The 27,521-nt window shown below is 43.5% G+C and overlaps 1 protein-coding gene and 1 pseudogene across 1 annotated transcript in view; one reads left to right on the top strand and one right to left on the bottom strand.

Moving 5' to 3' along the window:
* LOC126035541 (cardiomyopathy-associated protein 5-like) overlaps positions 1 to 14,677 on the top strand; it is a 51,291-nt pseudogene extending 36,614 nt beyond the window's left edge.
* Positions 1 to 27,521, bottom strand: part of LOC126035357 (uncharacterized) — a 503,584-nt gene that overhangs the window by 424,233 nt on the left and 51,830 nt on the right. The gene's annotated exons all lie outside the window — the stretch shown is intronic.

Here is a 27,521-nt window from a genome sequence, read left to right as displayed (position 1 = left end):
TGTCTTAGGCCTCCTATTTGGAACCCAATCTCTTTAAAAGTAAAATAACTTTCTATGACCTTTTTTTAATTAATAACTTTTCTTTTAAGGATTGGTATTAAGACTGTTTATATGAGTTTCAACAACAGGTTGTAAAGTTTGTTTATGTTGCTATTCCATGGAAAGAAATGGAGCAAGTGAATACAACTGATCCATTTTCAGCCTCCGATGTTGGATGTGCTATTTCACACAATAGCTTTTGATTACTTGCATTCAGTGTGCTATTTTACATTCAGTTTTCTGTCTTGCAGTTGGGCCTGTAGTTCTTAAACTGAGGCTCTAAAAAAGAGAAATTACAGGACCAAATTTTAGTATCCACATTGCAAAAATAAACAGGACATAATTAAGCATAAAGTCAGCATCTCCCCCTCAGTTCTACAGCAGCATGTTTGTTTCTGATGCAGTTCATGCAGGAACGGCTGAGGACAGGATTGAAGTGATCCAGGGAGAGCTGTATGCAGTACTGCCTTGGTGCTCTGCTCCTTAAAGAATGGCACAAATGGGGAAAATGCGCTTGAGGAAAGGCATAAAAATCTACATGGACATTCTAAGGATGTGCAAGAAAATGCACAAATATTCACAGTGACTTTCCCAGTGTGGGTTTTTTCTCTGTAATGTAGCTCTCTGCCATTGAAACACAAATAAGCAAAAGATCATGGCTGGACAGATAAAACTAACTATGCCATGGGTATTCAGGGAGGTCACTCCTCCTTTCCCTCATGAGCATCCCTCGCCAGCTACTGGTGCTCTCCTTGCGGTACAGCTAATGTGTCCCTGTGTCCCCAGCACCCGCCATCCCCATCATCAAGGCTGAGAACTGCACGGTGTGTTGGGACATGGCCACTGTCCGCTGGTGTACTGGCTTGGCGGCGATGGAGTCCTTCACTCTGGAGTACTGCCAACAGCATTCGCCAGAAGGAGAGGGTCTCAGGTCAGTGCCGCAGTCACAAGCACTGCTTGGTTGGATTAGGCAGCTGTTAATGAGTGCCCTGTCCCAGACTGTGGGTCATTACGCAAGAGGTTATTCTGTCTTCAACCGTGCAAGGAAGAAATCAGCTTCTGCATGCTGAGGAATTTACAGGCTGAACACTAATCTATGAAATTAGGCTGAGAGATGTAAAAGTACTTCCTTTTTATTCTGCTTAAATGGGCAATCCCATTCATTTGGGGCCAAAACCCTGGAGATGTTGCGCTGTCTGCAATCAACCAGAAGTTGCAAGGCTGTGCTGGCCAGGGAAGCAATTGCTCCTTTGCAGCTGCCACATCCCTGAGCACAGCAGGGGAGGACAGCTGAGCTTCATGGGAAGGAGCGGGACAGAGGAGCCTGGCCCAGTTTGCTCTTTGTTTTGTGGCAAACAAGACAGGAGCTGGCTTGGGACATAGCAAGGGTCATAGTGGTGTCCCAGTAATGTTGGTGACCCATCTGCACTGTCTGGATGCATGGGCAGATCCCTCCCAAAGCACAGCTGAGCCCAGCACTGCCCAGCTGTGCAGGTATGCCACAGGGGTGGAAGAGCAACCCAAAGAGCAGCTTTGAAATTGGGGGTGGCATCTGCTTATGCCAGACCTTCTCTGGTTTCTCCTACATTAAGTCTGTGCTGTGTAGAGGAGAGGGCGAAAAGGGATGTAGGCACCACTGAGCCACGAAACCATGCAGTGTGTTGAAATGCAGAGAAAATTATACAGTGTTCTGTATATCCTTGGGGGCTTGGGGTTTTGTTTGTATGTTTTTTAAAAACAACAACAATATTCCAGAAAAATACAGTTGCAGGGGTATGAGAAGCTTTGGGAGGCAGGAGAGTAACTTGCTATATGGGACCCCAGCTGACTTTGCCTGTCTTCCCTTCCCAGGGAGCCTGATTAGGGTCTTCACCCATGGGCTAGTTCACATGGGCTCCACCCCTTGCAGTCAAAATTAGTTGACTAAATGGGTCATATGTTTCTACTAGACAAGTATGACAGTGAAATTGTGTGTGCCTTGCTCCTTACAAAAGTAGGCTAAAAATTGAAATAAAAAACTTCTGCGGGGTTGGGAGACCTTTTTTTCATGCAGTACCAGCATGGTGTGTTAATGCAAACAAGGAGAGGAGGAGGGGTCTTGCCCAGCTCTCCTGCCTCTCAGAGGGCATCCATGATCTGCTCTGTTTCATACATATTTCATGAGGCCATCAGGTCCCTGTCAACCTGCCAAAGTCACTGATGGTCAGGGATAACGTAGCTGCTCCCAAAACCTGTACTAAGTGTTTGCTCTCAAGTTTCTTTGCTGTTAACTGGAATTGCCTCTTTCTCAAAACTGAACCAGAAAGTGTGCCGCTTTCTGTAATCTGTGAGTGAGGTATCACTAACACTAAGCAGTTTGCTTGTGGAAACAAGCTGCCAGAACTGGCCCATTCTCTTTCTCAAGTGAGCTTGTGCAAAATCTAACATGTTTATAATTATACTGCGTCACATTTGACTTTTTGGCCTCTCTGTGGGCAGAACCTGGCCTTTTACTGTGACAAGTGTGAAAAATTCCCACAGGACAAAATCATGAATTTTCTCAGAATTGCTGTAGTTGAAATTTCTGTATTTGTAGAAGGGCTCTGACCTCTTTTTACAGTGTCAAAGACTGTCTTTTATCACTTATTTTCCCTCAAAGCAATGCCTACCTTCCTTTTCTAAAAGCACACACACACCCCCCAGATTAACCTGGAAAATTTCTATAATGGCACAAGATATTTCAGTGATGGAGAATTTATTTTTTTTAAAGATGTCTATTTAAATTTTTTGCATAAAGCCAAGGAAAAAAGAGCCCACTGATGGATGGAGCATACTGCCTGTATTGCTCCCATCCAAGGCCATCGAGGTGCATATTAGGACTAGAAATCAGTTCCTTATGTAGCTGATATAGTAAGACAAATAGCTCCAGGTGATGAGTCAGATCTTAGATGGGCTGAGTACCTGTAAGGAGCCTAGAGTTACTATGTCGAGTACCTATATAAGGTGGAATAAAACTGTGTCTTTATGCCCACCTAGGAGCATTTGGGCCTGGAAATGCTGTAGTTTATTCTGGTTACTTTCCTTGAAAGCTTGGAGTTTGTCCTTCACAGGTTTCCTGAGCAACATGCATCTTGGGGACCAGCCAAACACAGAGCCCTTGTGGTAGCCTGTGCCTCTTATGCTTGCAGTGGCCCCATAGCTGAGTGATTCCCCAGTCCCCAAGTGGGAGTCCGAATGCATTTTTCAGCAACTCTGGAAAGTTCATACAGCTGCTGCTGGGGGCACAGTGGGAAAGCAGAGGTGGGGGAAGGACATCCAAGGGAAGTCCTGGAGAAAGCAGCACAGTCCCATCTCACAAGGCTGCTTTTGCACATGTCATTCTGGGAGCCCACCCAAAGCAAAGGACACTGCCAAGGGATCAGGCAGGGAGAAATGCCCCCATCAAACAGCCGGAGCTGTGTGTGGAGTCCCTGGTCTGGGCCATCCCCCTGTAGCCTTCGGCATGTCACAGAATCGCAGAATGGCTGAGGTTGGAAGAGACTTCTGGAGGTCATCTGGTGCAACCCCCTGCTCAAGTTGGGCCACCTAGAGCCAGTTGTCTAGGACCATGTCCAGGTGGCTTTTGAATATCTCCAAGGAGGTCCTTGGAGCAGTCCCAGCTCCCCAGCGAGAGAATTTGAAGAACCTCTGGAAATCCTCATAAAAAGTTTCCTTCTACATATCATAAAAAAAATCTAGATTTTCCCCTCTGGGTTCTCTCTCCTTGCTAGCTTGCCACCTGAGGGACATGGTTACATATAAAATCTGGCCTGCTGCTGTGGTTTTAAAGCTCCTTCCTGGGTTGATTCTTTTTCCAGAATCTTTATGAGGCTTTGAAATGTTTCTTTCAGTTTCCAAAGCTCTGCTATCCTCTTGCTGTTCAGCCTCTTTGTGTTGAGAAGTCAATGGAGCTGTGGGTGGAAAATGGAAAACTGCGAGAAATGTAGTCCAGGGATTAGGTGTGTGGGTTGTTCAGATGCAAACCATATATCACATCATGAGAAATCTGTAAGACTCGGGGAGGCAGAAATTAGTACGGTATGCAGTGAGTTTGTAAAAGTGGAAGTGACTGAGTGTCATCCTCTCTGCCAATGCGAGACCGGCACTGCTAGCAACTGAAATTTTCCATCTACCCATAGAGCAGGTCTAATGCTGGAAAAAGGAGAGCAAGCCTCCCTCCTGTTGCTTTGCCCACATGACTGTCCTGCCAGCTCAGGAAACAATGTGTGGAAAATAAGGAATCTTCCTCCCCTCTGGCTGTGCTGGGCTTGCTATCTGAGATAGCAGCGAGGATCATTGCAGATGGTGCTTTGCTGGTCTAACCCCAAAACAGCCAGAGCTGGGACAGAGGAGAGGAAAGTAAGCGTGTGGCACAGCTGGGAGAGAACTCAGAGCAATTTGTTCTTTATTTTTAGCTTCAAGAGCTTTTTTTCTGCTCATGATGCACCTCTTCTGTGTGCTTCTACATGTATCTTGAGAAGGTTGCATGCTTTCAGCTCTAACTCAACATCAGTGGTACCAGCACAGGTCTGGAGGTGCTGTTTCAGTGGGATATCGGGGGTGGAAATGACAATTACAGCACAGAAGGCATTCTGAATCACTGCGAGGTGTATCATTTGCTGGGTTCATACAATATTAAAAAATATCCTCTAGATGTTGTTTCCTTGAAATAAATGAGGATGCTGATGGGAGAAATATGCATCAAAGCACAGCATCAGATTTCCCTAAACCCAGGGAAATCACAAATTTAACAGACAATTGCTACTATAATATTGCTCAGCAATTTAAAGGTGAAGAAACATGTAACTCCTTTCTGCTTTGCTTTGAATAGCACATACCTGAAAACTGGAGACTGGATTTTAAGACTTATAGATTCCTCTTATAAAGAGGGGGATTAAGAGGAGATACTTAAAATACTTAACTTCAAATGTTTCTTGAATTTCTATGTGCTGAATTTTGTATTATGATACCAAGACATTGTGGGGACAGTGCAAATATGATAACATTTAGGCTAAAGGCCAGGATACCTCATACTTTGATAACAACATTACTACATTTCAAATAACCTATAAAGTGAGCAGGTATATTTAAAGTAGAAAATAGGTGACATAAAAAATGTTGTAGGTGGATTTCTCTTTCTTTCATGACCAAAATTACATGGTACAATACTTTAGGTGAGCTTGAGGAAGATCTAGCTGCAATGCCTGTTATAAGAACTCAGAAATGAAACAGGCTTTCCCCCAACAGCCAGGATGCATTTTCCCTTCTCTTCTCCCATGCGTGTCCTATATGCTGTAAGCTAGACAGTAATCATACCTTCTCCTCATCCTTGCTTTTTTTATCACTGATTGCAGGATTAATCTGAAGCATGACAAACTACAGTGATTGCTGGGGAGCCCTCAGTATCCACTTTTCCCCTTCACCCTATCCTCTAGACAGAAGGAGAGGTGATAGCAAGACCTACTTTGCACACAGCCCCTTGCGAGCTTTGAGCTGGCTCAGTCTGTTGCAAATGAAATTCCTTCTTGTTGGCATATTCTATTTCATTAGTTGGCAGCAGTGGGACTGTTTTTTAAGCCTTAGTCATAGCTAAAATTGATGGGCTCTTATTCTTAGGCAGCTTAAAGCTGGCTAAAATAGATTACCAAGCAGAGAATGCTATTCAAAAATCTGATCACTGTTTTACTGACCAGATCTGCTTAAAGTCCAGACATTTCTGTCTCACTATTACAACTGAAGAGAGGCACGCTATTGCTCTCTGATTTAAAAATGCAATGAAATTCTGATTTGGAGAATTTCAGATTTGAAAGAGACACAAGTCTTAACTTTGATGGCTGACCCTATGTCATGTCCCAATTTCTCAGGATGATGACTCAGGTTTGCTGATTCCCAGGTCAGGATTAAGGTGAAAGGCCTTGCTTATTTGGGAATCAGTTCAGTGAAGAAGAAGAAGAAGAAGAAGAAGAAGAAGAAGAAGAAGAAGAAGAAGAAGAAGAACTTCACCTGTCCCTGATCCAGCGTTGGTCCACTCAGCCAAGGGGTCCAGTTCCAGTGGGCTTGTACGCCTGGGCCTTCAGTTTGTGTGCTTTTATCATCCTTGCCCCTCCTTCGGGCAGGCACTCGAACTCATTAGGCTACTTAGGTAGCCTTTGAGCCGTGGGCTTGGGGGGGGTCGTTTGGGGAGTAGCTTCCCCTTCCCTGCAGATGTGAGCTGCCCGGTTCAGCATATCCGAACAGCACAACAGAACATGGACCTGTGCACCCTCCGGCATGCCCTCCCCCTCCTGTTGCTGATGGGTGCTGATGGGCTTCTTTTCATCTGTGGTTCCTTGCTAGGCAGAGTTCCTTGTTATGCAGAGTTAGTCGTTAAGCAGAACTTGCCCCACCACAATGTTTGAGATATTAACTCCTTCAGTCTCTCACACCCTATTCTGCAATCAGCTGGACCCAAAATCTTTTCTGAATACCCAGGTTCTGAGATCCAGTCTCCAGAATATGAATACCATAGGTCTACTCATTACACCACAATGTACCCGTCTACTTGGATTTAGAAATAATTTTGTGTTTTGTTAACTAGTCATCAGTTAAATAGCTAATAGTGAAAAAGAAGATATCCTAATTTCTTTGGGATGACACTGACTTATGTGGTATTTTCCAGAAGACAGAAGGAGCCATATATGTTGCGGAGGATCCACAGGGGAAATCACGCACAGACCAATGTGATCAAGTGAAGTCCATTTACTACAACTTTTAGCACCGTTATATACCTTATGTGCTTGTGCACGCGCCTTATACAATACTCTAATTGGTACAATACCACGGTTCACGCGACACTATCTTATCCTCTATTGGCTGTGCAAGCTTCTTCACGAGGTGTCCAGCAGTTACTTATCTCATTCTTTGGCATCCAGGAGTTGCTTGTCAGGCTCTTCTTATCTTCCTTTTTCCCAGCGTACAAGGGCACAGCGTCCTTGTCTGCTCCGGCACTTTGTAAACTTATGCTTCATTCCCACCTAACGGCTGGATTGCTCACATGCCCTCTCCCAGCCAAGAAATCCTCAACACTGAGAGGGCATCACTGTGCTTAAAACACATTGATCTACATGTTCCCACAAACAGCTTTCAATGAATAGCTTAGTGTGTCCTCCCTTAATCTAATTTGTAACTGTTTGCTCAAAACTTCTTTCTGGTGCTCTGTGCTTCAGATTCACACCAGAGATGTCAGGATGGTGCTTTTAAGGAACAGACTGGGCCAGACTTGTCTAGGAAACATGGACAAATTTCTTCAAAGCTTGGGTGCCACCTTCTTTACCCATGCCTCTGCTTCCATCCCCATTTTCCTTTCACTTCTTTTATATTTGCCTCCTTGCTCAGTTCCCATCTTTTAGTTTTCAACTCATCTTTCCTTTTCCTCATCCCCTATACTCAGATGAGCCTTTTTCCTCTTTCAAGTCTAAAGATCTCAGGTTCTCACCAGACAACTCATCAGGTTGCACCTCTTCCCTGAACCTTTCAGTAAGAACCAACCAACCTGCCAAACTCCCAGTGCCTTGCTGAAGTGCTCTTGTCATCAGGGCTTTAGTTAGTCAGAGGGCTGAAGCAAACCATGCAATTGCTACCATGTTTGGGCAACCCACTTCTTCTGTTTACTGCATCAGTTCCAGCATTAATGTAACACATTCCCCAAAGGCGGCATGACCCAGCACTGATCACACAAGAGCCCCAAACTCTCTGAAATTCTTTCAAATTGAAAGATCACAGGAGCCCCCAGTGCTTTTTCCTCAATGTTTTCAATCCCTTTAAATGACAGCTGTCAGTACAAAATACCTGTTACAGACTAATAAGGATGATGCACCAGTCTTTCCCCAGGATGCCATCCTCCTAGACACAGAGCTCTATGTGGTGTTAACAGGAATTTGGTGTATGTAGGGCTGTGGAATTTTACCTTTATCTGATAAATGCAGCAGAGGCAGGCATGTGAAAAATCCTGATGGATGAGCACTGATTATTCTTCAGATTGTACTGCTCTCTGGTGGGACATATGTGAAAAATCAGTTACTACAAATGAACAGCAATGATCTTATCTGACAGCTGATTTGTCTGCCTTACCTCCTCTGGGGGTCACAGTAATTAGTGCTGGAAAAGGTGATTTGTTTAATCTATCTCCCCATAGAGACATTACCTGCAGGAGGGAGACCATCCTGGGCTCCACTCAAGAACTCATGGTGGAAGGGAGAGTGCTTTGCACATTCTCTGAAGGCACATCTCCTGTTAGCAAATTTGCTGGAGAGCAGAGCAAGACACCTGCATTGAGCCCTTCCTCATACTACTGAGGATATTGTCTTTCAGCCCAGAGGGCAGGGGGTATATCAAAAGGCCTGCATTACACTTGAAAAATTAAATACTTGCCTTGAAGATTCCTATAAGCATTTTTTTGAGGAAATTGTAATTTATACAGATAAACAGTCTTTACCTGCAGGCGTACAATGCAGTGGGTATATACTGTCTGGCTTTGCCATTATTATATGAGGCAAAAATGAGGAAAATCAGGATCCAGTGTGTGAGAATTTGTTAAGCCAAACTTTCATACTCCTCACAATATAGAAAATAAAATTGGCATCTTTCTAGTTGTCTGTGGTAGGTTGATCCTGGCTGGGTGCCAGGTGCCCACCAAAACCGGTCTATCCTCCCCCTCCTCAACTGGACAGGGGAGAGAAAATACAACAAAAGGCTCATGGGTTGAGATAAGGACAGTTTAATAAAGCTAAAGCAAAGGTCGCGCACGAAAGCAAAGGGAAAAAAATGATGTTATTCTCTATATCCCATCAGCAGGTGATGTCTGGCCACTTCCTGGGAAGCAGGGCTTCAGAACATGTTGCGGTTGCTCCGGAAGACGAAAATGCCCCCCTTCCATCTCCCCATACTTAGCTTTTATAGCTGAGCTGACGTCATATGGTATGGAATATCTGTTTGGTTAGTTTGGGTCAGCTGTCCTGGCTATGTCCCCTCCCAAGATCTTGCCCAGCCCCAGCCTGCCATTGAGGGGGGCAAAAATGTTGGAGAGACAGCCTTGATGCTGTGCCAGCACTGCTCAGCAGTAGCCAAAACACTGGTGTGTTATCATCACCTTTCTAGCTACCAATACAGAGCACAGCACTACGAGGGCTGCTATGGGGAGAATTAACTCCATCTCAGCCAGACCCAATACATTGTCCAAAGTACTTTGGCACTTCGAAGTGCCTGCGAAGCAGGTTGAGTGGGTGCTGACTCTTGCTTTCCTGCAGTATGTCAAGGTATCAGCGGTTGAGGATGTGAGGGCTTGAGCTTTTGAGGCACCACAAAGGGGAGACTTAGTCAAAGCAGGGCACTGTGCAAAGGCAGTTGCCCTGCTGCTGCCTCTTGCAAAACCAGCCTGTTAGAGTGCACAGCACCATGAGGGAGACAGAGCCAAGGCTTTGTTGATGAACAATTTGTGAGCAAGGCATTCATAATAAGAAGTGCACGGTTTCTGTGCTCAGATAAGGGTATCTGTTCTTTTGGATGTCGAACATGTGCCCAGACTGTACAAACACAGCAAGCATGTTCATTCTCATGCAGCTGAATTAATTACAAGTTTTTTTTCTGCAGAAGCCTGTTCATTTTGTAATGCAGACTTTTTAGAGGAGACGGATGAGAATTTGTTTCCGTACTGCTTGCATTTTATGTGATGACTTATGCTGCAAAATGAATATACAGTGAGCATTACACCAAATGACTGCACTGGGTGAGAAGGCAGTACAGGAACAAAGGCCTGAAAATTTGTCAGATGAAGTAAGGAAGATCCCTGAAGTAAAATGCCGAAGCACCTACATAACCCAATTGTGTGTGAAAATAGTGCTCGCCTTTCCAATTTGGAGTTTCTCTATGGTGCCTGTTGTTTCAGTAGTCAACAATACTGTTAGGTGGCTTAGCTGTTTGCATAAATTATTCTTTCCTGGTTTGAATATCTGCATATGTTTTCATGTATGAAAATCTTCAAAATTTGCAGATCTTTTGCTAGTATAAAGAGACCTGTGTAGGGTTTAGGGTTATTCCATGTGGGGCCCGTACAACAGGACACCAATATGATGATTAAAGTCGCCAGTTTATTGAGCCTAGCTGATCATTCTTATACAATTCTCTAAGTTGCTTAGAAGCCTTGATTGGCTGCTGCATGCAAGCATTTGGTGTCCACGTGCACAAACATAAAATGTGATTGGTTATATCGACACTGTACACGCGTATAAACATAAGATACAGTTAGTTATACTCTGTACACGTGCATAAACACAGGACATAATTGGCTATATTAACTAGAGCACGCGAAACCTGTCTCAGTCTAATTGGTCAAGATAAACTGCCAAATTGAGGTTGTTTGTGCCAAGTTCCCTTTATCGTGGAATGCGGACCTGTATTTTTCTAATTGGGATCTTTCTTTTTCTGTCTTCTTGTTTATTCTGTTCAAGGCCTTCTAAAGGTGTCTGGAATGCTCTTGCGACCATGGCCTAGTAACTAAGTTCCATATAATTGACCCCAACAACCTGAACTGAAAGTATCCCTGGAGCCCAATGTGAACTATTTCTTCTACTTGAGGGCTGTCAACCCATTTGGGACAAGTGAACAAACTGAAGCTGCTCTCATCTCAACTAAAGGTACATCACCATTTTCTGATGTCAAAACAATGGGGTGGAGGGGCAAAGAAGTCAAAGATGGCATTTTCCTCCAGAAATCATAACTGAGGTTTCCAATATGGGAATAAGCAAGTTACTGAAATAAAAGGGACCATATTTTAGCTGCTTAAAATAAGCACAATCTGGGACTACTTCACTTGAAGTTGGTAGATTTATGTCAATATAAAACCAATGTGATCTCAGAAGCAAAAATGTTGAATTCTATCAGAGAGATGAAATGATTGAATATTCTTCAGGGGTTTCAGTTTGCTTGAGTTTGGCAGAGCACATTCTGATAAAAGATTCCATGACCTTAAAAAAACCCAAAATGAAGACCTTATGGACTTTGGCGTTCAGGAATGAGGAAGCATGCAGAGCAGTTTTAAAATGTAATGGATGATTTAAACTTTAAGGTTTCCAGATAAATAGTGTTAAATTATGTATGGTTCTTCCAAACCAGCCTCAAAATTTAAATTTGCTATTCTGAAAAAGCAATTGATTGAAAATATTTCAACCTTCTTTAATACTGAAGACTTCTTTATCACCTAGCTACTTTTCTGAATAATATAAACTGTTACAATCCCTGGGTCTAGTTGCCAGAAGACTGCCATCCCAGTCAGGCCCAGCTTGTAAGATTCCTTGCATTTGCACTAAATTTTCTGTCACTCCTACCTCTGTCCAGCTAAGATGGCAGTAATTGTTGCTTAACATTTTATGATTCATCTCGTGTTAATGTTGCCAGACTTTCAGAACTGATGTTTCTTTGTTGTGAATTGTACCGGGAACTCGATTTCGCCTACTGAATGACACAGCCCATCCTGCTTTGCAAATCTCCCCTGATGCAACTGTGATCTGCCTTCCCAAGAAAGCCAAATTCACTGGGTGAGTACCAGCATGCCAAGCATGCCACTCTGTGGGGTTCGGGAATGGGCCTCTCGCTCCTATTTTTGCCTATAGGTAGCTTTCACATGGTGCTAACTAATTCTGTAGAACTGAATTGTTTCAGTCTGTGTGATAGACCCCCCTTTCAAACATTGCAATACCTCAATAAAGCCAGTTGCAGCATTGATGTAGGTGCTGGGAAGAGTTCAGTGTTGCACTACTGGGACTGCTGGGTTTGCCTCAGTCCATGGTCACTGCTTAACCCTTCAGAACACTTCAGTCTCAAAGCAACTTGTTGCTGCCCTGAGAAGGCCAGATTTGTGGGCTTATTTTTGAATACAGTGTGACTAGAAGTAATCCATCCTTTTACTTTGCTTCCTCTGCTGAGGGCATTAATGGTAACATTTTCCAAAGCATCTGTGGCTTTGGAGAATTAGGAAGTGCTCTTGGGATATGTTAGAATGATTGTACCAGGCTAGCTCCATCCATTGCAAACATTTTTTTTCTTTGACATGCTGATATCAGTCACATCACAAGCACAGGTACACTTCTATGAAGTTATGCCATTGTCCTGGTTTCGGCTGGTATAGAGTTAATTTTCTTTCTAGTAGCTGGTATAGTGTTATGTTTTGGGTTCAGTATGAGAAGAATGTTGATAACACACTGATGTTTTCAGTTGTTGCTAAGTAATGCTTAGACTAAGTTAAGGATTTTTTTCAGCTTCTCCTGCCCAGCCAGCATGAAGGCTGGAGGGGCACAAGAAGTTGGGAGGGGACACAGCCAGGACAGCTGACCCAAAGTGGCCAAAGGGATATTCCATAACATGTGACATCATGCCTAGTATATAAACTGGGGGGAGTTGGCCTGGGGGGGGGGAATCGCTGCTCGGGAACTGGCTGGGCATCAGTCAGTGGGTGGTGAGCAATTGCATTGTGCATCATTTGTTTTGTATATTCCAATTCTTTTATTATTATTATCACTATCATTATCATTATTATTTTCTTCCTTTCTGTCCTGTTAAATTGTCTTTATCTCAACCCACGAGTTTTACTTCTTTTTTTCCGATTCTCTCCCCCATCCTACTGGGTGGAGGGGAGTGAGTGAGCGGCTGCATGGTGCTTAGTTGCTGGCTCGGGTTAAACCATGACAGCCATACTGATATGGCTTCTTAAAAGGTAATGGGGTATTACTGGTTTAAGCACTTTTTTTTTACCATTACAGCTGAATGCACACAAGATGTTTGTCACTGTGTCTACTTAAAACAGCCATGCTTTCCTTTCTAGTTTGAACAAGCCTGCTAAATTTGAGGTCTGTTTTTTCCTCCGAAGTCACCTTTTCCACCTTTTGCTAGCTTCATATAATTTTGGGTAAAGTTTCATGGTTTTCACTCCTCAATATGTGTCCATCTCAGTGCAAAGATGAAATAACTCTTAGTGACAACATTCAAATCTTTGATAAAACCCTGCAGTTAGAATAGCAGAGTGCAATCCGTTAGTAATTTTAGATACTGCTGCATGACGTGACTGTAAGAAATATCGCAATATGCTTGGTCTACCACCACACTCACTTTACTGTACACCTCTTCCACAAATAGGTTTCCTTCAATCCTGGGTGAACTGCTGCCTGCTTGGGGACGTTATTACTGAGAAACCATTGTCTCTGCCTGCAGAAGCTATAGGATTGGGATTTGCTATGAGGCAATATCATGGAACAGTGTCCTGGGGCTGAGTGATATCTCCTGGTGCATGCGCTGCTGTCCTACACAAACCAGGTAAAGCTGATTCAGTCTAGCTGCTTGGGAAGTCACTTGTCCTTCACGTAAATAAAGCTGGCCAGCTTCAAGAATCATGAGAGCAGAAAGGATCCATCTGCTTTCTTTTTGCAAATTTGAGTAATAAGAAGATGACAACTACAAAGGAGCTTTAGACCTCCTCCTCTTAATTAAAAAAAATCTTATAATGCACCTTAAAAAAAATTAAAATAATAAAACCCCCTCAAACAGACCAACTCGCCTTCCTTCACCCAGCCAGTGAATCAAACTTTAATACCTCTTTTGCCACTGCTTTGTCATTGCAGGCTCATATCCTGAACTACTTCACAAAATCCTAGCAAGCGTATTTATGTCTGTAAATGCAATACTTTCAGAATCTATTTCCAGCTCCAGAAGACTTCAAGCCTCCATAGGGAATGCCTTCTACTGCCTTGTCCTTCACAGCAACAGGCACCCACCTGCCACTGTGGCAGGACTGCAGGGCACTGGGGTAGTCTTCAGCAGGCCAGTGCCAGGCAATTTGGAGGTTTGTAACTTATAACCCTGTTAATGGTGTAAAGGTGCTCTTCATCTAAACAAGTGTGTTTTTTTAGTGCGAAATCATATGGATGCATGAACATAACTAACTAAACAAAATGTCTGAGATGCAAAGGGTTTTACTAAAGCACAGATCATGCTTAAATCCCCCAAAAGACATGTAATAAGAAAGATATAGATGAATATGATTACAGCAAGTCTGCTTTTATTCAGAGCGCCCAAAGATGCTGAGTGAAAGGGCTCATAGGCGTGCCAGGCAGGGCTTTGGAGCAATGCCACATTTGTTCAGGTAGGAGGGTTACGTACTGAGCAAAATTCTGTTGCCACGTGATACACTGCTGTATGCGGCAACCTGTTAATAGGTGGGAATTAAGCGGTACGTTATTTCTGGTAAATCACCATGAGGAAGCTCACTGTATTCTGGTTTCCATTTTACTGCAGCTTTCTTTACAGATTTCTTCACATCAGTGTGATGAGTGATGTCCGTGTGACAGAACACCCAGCCAGGATCGGCATCCTGTTGGATTACAGTGATGGCAGACTGTTGTTCTTCAATGCAGAGAGAGGACTGGTGCTGTTCACCATCAGGTACAAATTTACTGATGCTGCTCACCCGACCTTTGCCCTGGAGAAGGCTGGAGCACTTACCCTGCACACAGGAATGGAGCTGCCAGAGTTTGTGAAGCACAGCTAATGCCGTGCTTCACACTCTCAGAAAAATTGACAATTACAGCATCAGGGGGCAGGGAGGGGAAGATGGGTGTCAGGGAGGGATGTCTAGTCTTCACTGATGAATGCTACATGCATAGCTCTCCCCCACATCGTCAATAATTGTAGTTAGTACTCAGCCATGTAATCACCCTGAGCCTGGAGAGAAAATAGCCTTCTTCAGATGGAGTGTGCACCTAGTGATATACAGAGCAGTACTTTTGAGGGGAGAAAAAAAGGTTAGATATGACCATTAAGGGTGGGGGGTGGGGGGGAATGTACTGTCCCTGTGAAAATAATGACAGTACTAGCTGTCTTTTTAAAGTTGATGATGAGCCTGTGTATGAAATAAATGCATCTCTGTCCTGGGTTCAGCTGAGATAGAGTTAATTTTTACAGGAACCTGGGAGGTGGGGGGCATAGCCGGGGCAGCTGACCTGAACTAGCCAAGGAGCTATTCCATACCATGTGACATCATGCTCAGTATATAAATGGGGAGCGGCCGGGGAAGGGGGCGGGTCTCTCGACTTTCGGTGGGGGAAGCGTCAGAGCGTCGGGTCCCGGGTGATGAGCAGTTGCACTGTGCATCACTCTTTTTGTATATTCTTTCATTAGTACCGTTGTTGTTGTTGTTGTAATTTCTTTGTGTTGTCCCAGTAAACTGCCTTTATCTCAACCCTCGAGGTTCCAGGTTTTTTTTTCTTTTCTCTCCCCCGTCTCCTCCCCATCCCACCGGAGGGGGGTGGAGGAGTGAGCGAGCGGCTGCGTGGTCCTTTGTTACCGGCTGGGCTGAAACCACTACAATATCTCAGTGCAATACATGAAAGCCACCATTTAATCATTTGCCAGGACAGTCAGAGCCCAAATCCAAGATGATGTGTTTGAAAAATGTACAAAAAATTTCAACAACTGAAACATTCTGCAAGTTAATTTTTTGTGTTATTGTTTGCCAACTCTTTTCTTTAAATGCACAAATTAAGAAAACTTGGAAACTTAGAAGTCTGCATGTTTGCAAAATGAGTGAGTCCCAGACTAGTCTTCATATCAGTCATATAAAGTTTGAGTATGCAACACCTACCTACCCTGTTCACACCAGACTAACAGACAGCTACCTGACCATGTCAGTAATTATCTGTACCTGTAAATAGGTATTCATGAAACACATGTATGAGGAAACTTGATAGAATTGGTAAAAGTCTTCCCCTATGGTTTTTGTCCTCAATTTGTTGGGTAGGTGGTTTTGATGGTGAAGGGAAGGTTGTCACCTCGGACCTTAGAGAACAGTCAAATTGCCAGCGACCTTCTTGTGGATCACCCTTTTTCCATCACTGCTTTTTACATTTGCACTTACAGATTTGATGCTTCTAATTTCAGGCTTGTGGACAATTTCCTGAGTCTGCCCTGCTCTCTCCTGTTATCTACACTAGCACCAGAATCACGTCAGCGAGGCGTAGTGTTTCAGGGCTGTCAAAATAGGCAGGCTAAGCATCGTTGATGCCAGTAGAGGAACAGGATGCTGATTTTCCCCCTTGGCTTGTTCAAACCATGTTTCCAAGCGCTTCACACGTCCATGGTATGGCTGTCTTCTTGCCTGCCCTGAGGGCTGAATGCAGGAGTGCCAGTGGTGCCGAACTCCAGTGAATGCTGGGGGGAAATTAATCTTAAGGAAGGAAGATGGGCAATGTTTTTCATGCTGTGCCTGCTCTGGAGATTACTGTCACACAGGACTGTGCTGCCGGACTCATTTCTGAGCTCAGCTGAAGAGCTGTACTCCCCAAAGTAAAGCAGATTTCAGGAGTCTAACGGAGAGGGTTTACTTCCAAAGAGACAACTTAAATGAGTTACAAGGAGGCTTCTGCTTTTTATGCTCAGAGGAGGTGCCTGCTGCTGCTGTTTTATTTATGATTTAACACCACCAAGGCATGTGCTTGCTGCTTTAGCCTGCTGTATGTTTGGTGTGCCAGAGGAGCTACACTCCACATGCTCTACACTCTCACAGCAGGCTAAGGCAGGATGGTTGAGGCAAGATGAACAAGATCCTGTGACCATTTATTTTAAGCCAGAGCTCTTTTTGGCATTATAATTAGAGTGCCAGTTCTGATTCCCTGCTGGGGAGAGAGGGGAATGAAAAAGCTGGGTAGTGCCCTACTAGCTCAAGTGAGTATTTTGTAGAGGTATAGAGGATGGTGAGAAAAAGGTCCAGGATTAATTGGGAAAGACAGACAGAAAGGGTATTGAGGGTAGCGTTATCATGAAGGCTGAGGAGGAAGAGGCAGAAGTCAGGCTGGAAATTCACACAGAGCAGATGGTGACAGAGGCAGGTCAGTGGTGTCAGCAGCATGCATTCCTCAGGCTCCCACAGCCAGTGAGCTCACTGGAGGTTCAGCTATCTCCAGGAACACACTTGGGACAGCAGCAACCAGGGAGAGGAGAACACAGGTAAAATCTCCCCAGTGCTGGGATTTTTCAGGTTTAATTCTTACGCTTGATGAGTTTAGCATTTAGAAATACCTTAAAAACAGCATGACTTATTTTTCAGCAGAGGATGTTTGCTTGGCTGAGAGTAACTAAGACTTCATACAAATGCTGACAGGGTTATGTGGTATATGTACACAGTCTGATCATCATTCCATGCTTAGAATTACATAACAATACATTTTGAGAGTTATACAAAGAACCATAAAAGAGTTCACTAATAAATAATTTGGGGTTTATTTTCATCCTGAAAGTATGAAAGTTGATGCCTAACACTGCAAGTATTGTTAATAAATATTTGGACTGATCTGAAACACATTGCATTAAAAGGAACGATTTCTTTTCACTTCAGTGGGTTTTAGATTAAGCTTGTAAACCCTTGTGCACTGAGATGAGAATATAGGCCTGACTGTAAGAGAGAAATTAATTTTTACTGTCAAAATAGTGCTGAACTGGAATATTGCTATTATCAGTAGTATTGATCCACAAGTCTTGCTTAGGTCTTTCTGCTCCAGAAAGAGTTTAATGCTTCCTTGCAACATCAGGCAGAGAAATTTGGCAATGTGTCTGTGAACTGCAGCACGTGTGGTGGTGCATTTTTTTCCCCCTCTTCAGGCTGATTTATGAACTTGGGGAGGGTCACTAGGCCTTAGCATAAGTGTAATGAGTCAGGCAGTTAAGCTACCCTAGACTGTGCCAGGAACTCTTACACAGCTAAGACAGGGAGATATGCGGTGCATCTCAAGGACTCCTGCTGCGTGGCGAAGGCAGGGGATGGGAGTAGAGGTAGCCAGTTCTCATAACAACATACAGCCAGTTCTTTCTCATAACAACCTTGAGACATTACAGTCCTCCCCTGACAATCTTGGAGCATCCTGTTTTAAGTTATTCTCAGACAGCCTTGGAGCTTTCCTTATCTGTGTGTGAAACGGTACCAGTGCAGCTGGAATCTCAGTAATTTGTTGATGACAAAAGTCAATCATCTCCCGAACCTATAAACAGTGGTACTGAGACCCTTTGAGCTCTCCTGGACCGCAGCGGGCTGTGACCAGCATCTCCCTCTGAGTGGGACGCCTCTCAGAGCTCACAAACTTTCCTGTTTGCAAAAATCAGAGATCTGTTGCTGAAAGCCAGTACGACCTGGGCTGATTCTCTTTGCTCCTTGAGGCTCAACCCTTCGCCTGTTGAGACAAATGCCGAAGCATTCAACGTGAATATTTTCACTGACCTCAAGGGGAATTTTTAACAGGTATGCCTCTTTTACTCTCTTATGTATTTCTCTTAGTGTCTTTATGCATGCATGTGTACTAACCTGAACAGTCTATAGCAAGTAAGTTGTAGTAAGTACATTATAAGTTATTAGTAAGTTATAGCAAGTCTATTACAAGATATTAAGTAAGTTATAGCATGCATACAGGCACAACTTTGCTCTTGCGCTAGCTCTTTTTAAAAAGGGAAATGTCACTGAAATTTAAATGTGTACTGAAAATGGTCTAGTGACACCTTATTTTAGAAATGTGTACATTAAACCCCCACCATACTGCTATTGTGGAACTTAATTACATTATCACTAAGCCTGTTGTAAGACATAGACCCACTAAGGCACAGTACCAGTAAATTGTTGCTAAATCCACAGTACTGTAATATTGTCTGTGATATACGTGTAAAATACGATTTCTGTTAGCAGTGCAGGGTTTTGAATAGGCATGTAAAGATGGATTTAAGAATAATATGAAATTATGATCTTTCTGAACCATCCACATTTCAGAATAATAAATAGGACCTCTGCTGTGTTGAAGTTTAAATTGGATTTGAAAAATTACATTCTGTGATGAAATCACTATTACATTTCTGTCATTTTGCTGATGGATTTACTAGCTCTCAAGAAGCTCAATATGCTCAAATAGTCACACAACCAGCAAGGAAGTGAGAGCATCTTTTCTGCTTCCAGCCAAGTGCTGTGGAAGAGAGACTGAACTAGAAAAGTGCCTTTGTTGTTGTCCTGTTTTCAGGTGGGATAGTTAATTGTCTTCATCGTAGCTGGTATAGTACTATGTTTTTGAGTTAGGTATGAGAAGAATGTTGATAACACACTGATGTTTTCAGTTGTTGCTAAGGAATGTTTAGACTAAAGTCAAGGATTTTTCAGCTTCTCAAGCCCAGCCAGTGAGAAAGCTGGAGGGGCACAAGAAGTTGGCACAGGACAGAGCCAGGGCAGCTGACCCAAACTGGCCAACGGGGTATTCCATACCATGTGACGTCACATCTAGTATATGAACTGGGGGGAGTGGGGGCGGGGGGACCGCTGCTCGGGGACTAACTCGGTGTCGGTCGACAGGTAGTGAGCAATTTCACTGCGCATCACTTGTATATTCCAATCCTTTTATTATTACTATTGTCTTTTAATTAGTGTTATCATTATTATTTTCTTCTTTTCTGTTCTATTAAACTGTTCTTATCTCAACCCAGGAGTTTTACTTCTTTTCCCGATTTTTGTCCCTCATCCAACTGGGTGTGGGGGGGAAGCAAGTGAGTGGCTGCATGGTGCTTAGTTGCTGGCTGGGGTTAAACCATGACAGTTGTCCTAAAAGCGGATTCGTTACCTGCTGTGCAATAGACCAGTCTCACACACTCAGGATAGATATTGCTTTTTATTCAGGCCTGGGTGCTTGGTGGACTTTCCACAAATCAAGCACACCAGATTCATCAGGTGTGTCTCTTTTATACAGTAACAATTGCATATAATTTACTAAACTACTCCTACCTAGTACATATTCAAACTATATCTAATGCATATACATAGGATTACATAACCATGACACATCAAGTGCCTTCTTTGCATGCACAGGGGTTTCACGTAGTCTTTGGTGGTCATTTGGGGAGGTATCCCCTCCTCACTTTGACCACTAAGTCCCTCTGTATCAGGTCAATGGTTCATTTTCCTGCCAAGAGGGATGCATCATCAATCAGGAAGAATAGAAAGGGTCAGAATGATCTTGGCTACTTCTCTAGGTATTATTGAAATTGTTTGAAGTTGAAAATTATTAACTAACTTAATTTAAAACAGGGTTTTCTGATCTACAACAGGATTTTCTATATCTGACATCACCTTCATTTTTTGTGTTGAGTTTGTCCAATTTTCTGCCATAGATGAAAGTAGCTTTTGATGACCAGGGACCACTCCACAGTGCAGTTCCTACAGGAGCACAACCTGGAAGGAAATGGAGCAGATCTCCACCCCAGACCCTGCACTGATTTTGTCAACAGTTAAAAAAATGCATAATTTCAAGTGCAGTTCCACTCTGGAAAATATCTGTGCAGAAATGACATCTTCCTTTTCAGGACTTGTATTACAGAGACACTGTATTTCTAAATTGTACTCTTCTCAACCCTGAAGAAACAGTTCTGCAAGCAGAGATGGAAGTAGCCCATAGCTTGTCATACACCATTAATGTAGTGGTCAGCTGAATTTCCACCTGCCAAACTGTTACCATGCTACTGAGTGAGAGATGGAGAGCTGGACCCTGGCCACAACAGGTACAGGAGAGAACTGGCTTTTGCTGAGCAAGCAAGAAGCCAGTGTGGCTTTGAATGCTGGGGATGGCAAAAGGAGACCTTTATCTGAGCATAACTTTATATAACCCAGCCTTCTGAGATTGTAAAAGTCTATCTCGCATCACTTCATGAGCCTGGCTCAGAAGGCATGGTGCGTACGTAGTCCCACAACTCTTATTTTCATATTCACCATAAAGAAGAGAACTACATTTTGAAGTAAAATTAACTAACAGAGATTATTTTACCTAATTCTGTAATTGTGTTTTAGATATGTCTGCCTGCTTCCTGCTATGTTTTGCAAAAAAAAAAGAAAATTACTGAAAAATTGTACTTGTAGTATGAAGTACACCCTTCAGAAAAAAAGTAACAAATACAAATACAAATAAACTCTGAATACTTTGTAACAAGGGAGGGAGCTTTACATGCTGCTCCAGCAGCATCCACTGGTGTTGATGTCCCACACTGTCTACTAGTATCATTCTTTTACCCATGAAGGTTTGTTTTTTTTCTGAAACCTGTATTAATAAAAATATGTGCAAGATGTGCAACTAGCAGTGTAAATATTTATTAAATGACTGCTAGTACTTAGGAAATAATTTGTATTCATATTTAATGTACAAAGTGAGGACTTTCCTTTCAAAGCAAAGAATGTGTTGAGATAGGTAAAGAATTTTCTATGGTTCAGTCACAGCAGAATTACACAGGAACACATATTAATAGCCTATCCAGGTACAGAAAGGGCATTACTCTCTAAAGTATAAAAGGAGATTTTGGAAGTTAAATCAAGGCATTTCTTGGGGGTTAAAAAAAGCGCCCATTGTATCACTGAGCTCAAGTTCAAATTTGCATTTTTAGCTCAGGGCCATATACTTCTATTATATGCTTCTCCATCAGAAATTGATGCTATGTTCTGCGATTGCAATGCAACGAGACAGCTTTGGTGCATGGCACTGCAGTTATTTTTGCACATGTTCAGTAAGTTTAGTGGAGCCTGAATAGGTTGGGCTTGCTGATCACATGTGGCTCATTTGGGCAATTAAAGAGCAATAAATCAGTTCCACAAAGTGTGGGATTCTCAGGACACCTGCATATCCATGGTGGAAAAAGGCCATCAGCTTTTCTTCCAGTTATTCTTCCAAGGCTGATGGACCCTGGAAATCCCTACGGAAGGAACACAGCAGTAATATTCCATTTGAACAGTATTTCTGCTGCAAGAAACATTCATGCTGGAAGAGCCTACTTTGGGCCTTAATCATGCCTGAAGTACATCTTCTGCTTGAGTTAACAGGGCAAAGGTAGGTATGTTTGCACTTTATTGGTTTTGTTTAAAAATTACTGCCTTAGAATTTAAACTCAGCCCCTTGAAGATCACATTCAATTTCCCCCCCCAAAAAAGTCCTCTTCCTCAGTTACTCCACTGAGTACCATGGGGTTGTGGCCCACTGTAAGGAAGCATTTGTTGTACTGCTACTTGCCCTGCAGAAGGAAAAAATGAATGCTCACTTTCTAACAGCTTTGTAGTGTATTCCTCATCTTTAAAAAGCAGGATCTCTGCTAACAGCAAAATGAGTTACAAGAAAACTCAAGCAGTTACACAGAACTCTGTCATCACTTTAATACTGTTGTTTTTCAAACAAGACTACAATTAATTTAAGACCTTCACATTAGTGAAACAATTAATATAGTTTTGATCTTGAGTTAAACAGGTTGGCTTTAACTTTTCAAGCTTAAAATAGTTATCTACCTTTTATAGATAGATATCTGTTTTTTAAGGTAGTAGACATGGTCTGCTCATACAGTGTCTTGAAACTGCATGGCAGCTCTATTATCTACAGTGCGGTGGCTATGCAGGACATTAAAGATTATGAAGTAATGGGTTAAAGGAAAAGGCACTGTGGCTGTAACCCTCAAGAGGATGCTAATAAAGCAACAAATCCAAGAACATGACCAGCACCACTCATGTGTAGACAGCAGGATGTTAGCATAGGGAAGCAAAAGCTTGGAGATGTTAGAGAGTCATAACCCAAGGAAGGTGTGAATGCTGACTTTTACTTTTACTGTACATAGAAAGGAGCTAATAGGCAAGAGAGATGTGCTGGATGTTAGGACCAGAGGCTTATTTTTATCAACCTGTAACAGATGTGTAACAGCACATCTAACTCCTCTTTTTAATGTAGAGTTAATTAGACTTTATATGAAGCCAGTGGATCACATACATATACACTGGAAAAGCAAACATTATGTCAGACTTGTGGCACTGAAATTAATCCAGAGAAAGAGTTCCCACATTACTGTTTGACATAATCATTACGTTGAGGATTTCTTGGCTGGGCGAGGGCATGTGAGCAATCCAGCCGTTAGGTGGGAACGAAGCATAAGTTTACAAAGTGCTGGAGCAGACAAGGACGCTGTGTCCTTGTACGCTGGGAAAAAGGAAGATAAGAAGAGCCTGACAAGCAACTCCTGGATGCCGAAGAATGAGATAAGTAACTGCTGGACACCTCGTGAAGAAGCTTGCACAGCCAATAGAGGATAAGATAGTGTCGCGTGAACCGTGGTATTGTACCAATTAGAGTATTGTATAAGGCGTGTGCACAAGCACATAAGGTATATAACTGTGCTAAAAGTTGTAGTAAATGGACTTCACTTGATCACATTGGTCTGTGTGTGATTTCCCCTGTGGATCCTCCGCAACATCATTAGATACTCCCTGCAGCTTAGAGCTGTGGAACATCTGTCCTTGATTCACCGCTTGTTTCAGCTGAGTCTTCCAACTTTGTTTATAGATAAAGGAGAATAAAACTGCAGAAATGAGGCTAACAGTGAGAACAAAGACAGATGCTGCCAGCAGGGCCAGCTTCCTCAGGATTGCTGCTAAGGGGGCCTCCAAAAAAGGACTGTGATGCTGGAGTATGGTTGTGCTTTCTTAGCCCTGCAGAGGTGCAGCAGAGTGAACTTAAATCACCCCTTTCAGCCCCCGGCTTCTACACTTATGGGAACAAAAAAATGGGAGTGACAGAATGGCAAGTTTCAAATCAGGTGGCAGAAAGAGTACAGAAGGTGCTGGCACATGAAACAGCTGGTCTCCACAAAGCAGCAACTCCAACCCACAGCCCGTGATGCTCCATGCCTTGCTTGCATGCCCAGGAGGAACCATGGGGGGAGCATGAACTTGGCCATCCCCTGTGCTTGCTGGAAAGGAGTGAGGTGCCATATCACAGTAACTTCAGGCAAGGTGCCTATGGGGTCTCATGAGAATCATGGGCTACACTATAGATCACCCCAGCCTGAAAAACACTGTGCATGAACTCCAATCTGCAGTAAATTTGAAGTCTATTTGCGGTCTATAGACACCCTGTCTCCATTTCTAAATCATTTTCTGCTCTCCTCCTTTGCTGTTAGGGTCATGCTTAGGCATGAACCTGTCATGGGGTCTGTGCTCCAGCAGCATGTCTAGCAGGTTGCTCAACAGAGCTCTGCAAGCTTTAAAGGAAAGCATGTCCAACAGCAATGGCCCTGCTATGAGCTGGCATTTCAGGATCCTGGAGTTTAACCATCTGTCATGGTTTCAGCCCAGCCAGTAACAAAGGACCAGGCAGCCGCTCGCTCACTCCTCCCGCCCCCCTCCGGTGGGATGAGGAGGAGAATCAGAAAGGAGAAAAGAAAAAAAACCACGGAACCATAAGGACAATTTACTGGGACAACACAAAAAGAGAAGTTACAACAACAACAGTGGCACTAAAAAAAGAATATACAAAACGAGTGATGCACAGTGCAACTGCTCACCACCCAGAACCTGATGCTCTGCCACCTCCCCCACCGAAAGCAGAGAGGGCCTCCCCAGCCTGCTCCCCATTTATATACTGACCATGATGTCACATAGTATGGAATAGCTCCTTGGGATGTGCCCCCTCCCAGGTTCCTGTGAAAATTAACTCTATCCCAGCTGAACCCAGGACGTTATCCACCCCTTATTCTTTACCATCTACATTGTGCCCAGATCCTACATTTTCCAATTAATCACCATCACTTTCCTTGTCTTATATACTTATATATATGTATACGGACACCCGACACACACAAATAGCATTCCCTTAGTCTATGGGCCATCCCTCTAATGCGTCCATCAATTTTATTTAATCCATGACTTCAGGGCTCCATCTGTTGTAACAGTCCTTCAGGACAGGAGAGATGGTGTGAGGTGTTGGATTACTGCATGTTGCCTCTGGAGCCTGCGGCTGGTACATTTGGTGCAACCCATGCCCTTGGTCTGCAGGTCAAAGATGTTGATCTTGAGGAAATCGCTGGGCGCCAGTTCAAGTTCTATCGCTGTTGTACTTGGCTCAGTTTCAAAAGTCCATCCTGTAGTCATTTGGATAATTCTCACAGTAATACCCTTGATATGGCATATAGACACTATAGATACAATGACATGCATTGGCAGGTTATTTAGCAGTTAAATATCATACAGCCCAATTCACTGGCTATTCTCTCCCAAAATCAAATCTCCCTGAGGTACACATCGAACTTCCCCATCCTTCTGCATCACCCACCAGGTGTACCCAGGTCCTTGAGCAAAAACAACCCCACGAATGGGTTTGCCTCTGCTTGAGGGAGGACTAACCCAGACTGTCTTTCTTAACATGCTCCTCATGCACACTACAGGGACTTTATCCCCTTCTACAGTATGTGGAACTCTTGGTTGGGCGGGGCCAGCCCGATTGGCGGATCCTCTAGTATTAACTAACCAGGTGGCTTTTGTTAAATGTGTATCCCAATGCTTGAAAGTTCCACCCCCCATCGCTCTCAATGTAGTTTTCAGCAGTCCATTGTATCATTCAATTTTTCCAGAGGCCGGTGCGTGATAAGGGATGTGATATACCCACTCAATGCCATGTTCTTTGGCCCAGGTGTCTACGAGGTTGTTTCGGAAGCGAGTCCCGTTGTCCGACTCGATTCTTTCTGGGGTGACGTGTTGCCATAAAATTTTCTCTTCAAGGCCCAGGATAGTGTTCTGGGCAGTGGCATGGGACACAGGGTATGTTTCCAGCCATCCAGTGGTTGCTTCCACCATTGTAAGCACATGGCACTTGCCTTGTCGGGTTTCTGGGAGTGTGATACAGTCAATCTGCCAGGCCTCCCCATATTTATATTTCAGCCATTGCCCTCCATACCACAGGGCTCTTAGCTGCTTGGCTTGCTTAATTGCAGCACATTTCACATTCATGGATAACCTGTGCGACAATGTCCATGGTCAAGTCCACCCCTCGATCTCGAGCCCATCTATATGTTGCATCTCTTCCCTCGTGGCCTGAAGTATCATGGGCCCACTGAGCCATAAATAATTCACCCAGCATCTCATCCCTCTTCTTCTTCACTGACCTTGGTGTCTGCAGGGTTGTTTCTCTTACATGTTCTCACTCCTTTCTCCGGCCACCGTTTCTGTCTGCCCCACAACTTTTTTCCCCTTCTTAAAAATGTTATCACAGAGGTATTACCACTGTTGCTGATTGGCTCAGCCTTGGCCCGCGGCAGGTCCGTCTTAGAGCCGGCTGTTATTGGCTCTGTCGGACACAGAGGAAGCTTCCAGCAGCTTCTTACAGAAGCCACCCCTGTAACCCCTCCCCGCTACCAAAGCTTTGCCACGCAAAGCCAATACAGTTATCAACATTCTTCTCATACTGAACCCAAAACATAACACTATACCAGCTACTAGGATGACAATTAACTCTATCCCAGTTGAAACCAGGACACCTGAGAAGAAACTTGAAGGATCCCAACCCTATGGTGTTATTGTTTTCAAAAACAGTGTTCTGTCTGATGGCTGTTGAGAAGCCCATTTCATTTTGCACAAGTATGGCCTTCAATTAGGACAATTGTTCTTTATTTAGCTTTTGCTTTCCTGTAGATGGTGAGAAAAAATTATTTTGAAGAAAACAGGGCAACATTTTTTTTCCTTTCTGATATGCCATATCAAGAACTAGTATGAAAATCTTCTTTAGCTGGAGCTATACAATTTTGGAAAAAGAAGTTTATCATCAGAAATGAATGAGATTACAGGAGGAATATCCTCTCAGTGGTATTAAAAGGGAAATCTAGATCAGCTCACTCGCAGTTCATCCCCATTTTTGCTCTCACAGTGGTGCTCTGTATAGAATTGGGGGAGGGAAAGGTAATTTTCCAGGTCCTATGTGACTTTGCCATTCTTGGACCAGCCTGACCCTTCACTCTGAGCAAATTGTACTAGTTAAGTATTTTGGTGGTATGGTAATGTTTCTGAATGCATGCCAGGAACAGTAGCAAAAAAATGCCTTCACTATGCTAATCACCAATGTCATTAGCTTCTACAGAGGCCAGCTTCCCAATATTATTCAAATATCAGGCAGTCTGAGTCAGTCCTGATCATCTCTTTGGGAAAATGAATTCACTCCTTTGCCAAAAAAATAGCATGAGAGAAGTGACCTTGCAATTACTCTGCCATTCCACAGGGCTCGGAATCTTGGTGTGGAGCTGTCATGGTTTAACCCCAGCCAGCAACTAAGCACCACGCAGCTGCTCACTCACTCCCCCCCCATCCAGTGGGATGGGGGAGAAACTTGGGAAAAGAAGTAAAACTCCTGGGTTGAGATAAGAATGGTTTAATAGAACAGAAAAGAAGAAACTAATAATGATAATGATAACACTAATAAAATGACAACAGCAATAATAAAAGGAGTGGAATGTACAAATGATGTGCAGGGCAATTGCTCACCACCTGCTGACCGACACCCAGCTAGTCCCCGAGTGGCGATCCCCCACCCCCACTTGCCCCACTTTATATACTAGATGGGACGTCACATGGTATGGAA

The sequence above is a fragment of the Accipiter gentilis genome, chromosome W, assembly GCF_929443795.1.
Source record: "Accipiter gentilis chromosome W, bAccGen1.1, whole genome shotgun sequence".
Lineage (NCBI taxonomy): Eukaryota > Metazoa > Chordata > Aves > Accipitriformes > Accipitridae > Astur > Astur gentilis.
Note: the sequence above shows the minus strand (reverse complement) of the source record. Positions and strands in the feature narration are given on the sequence as shown.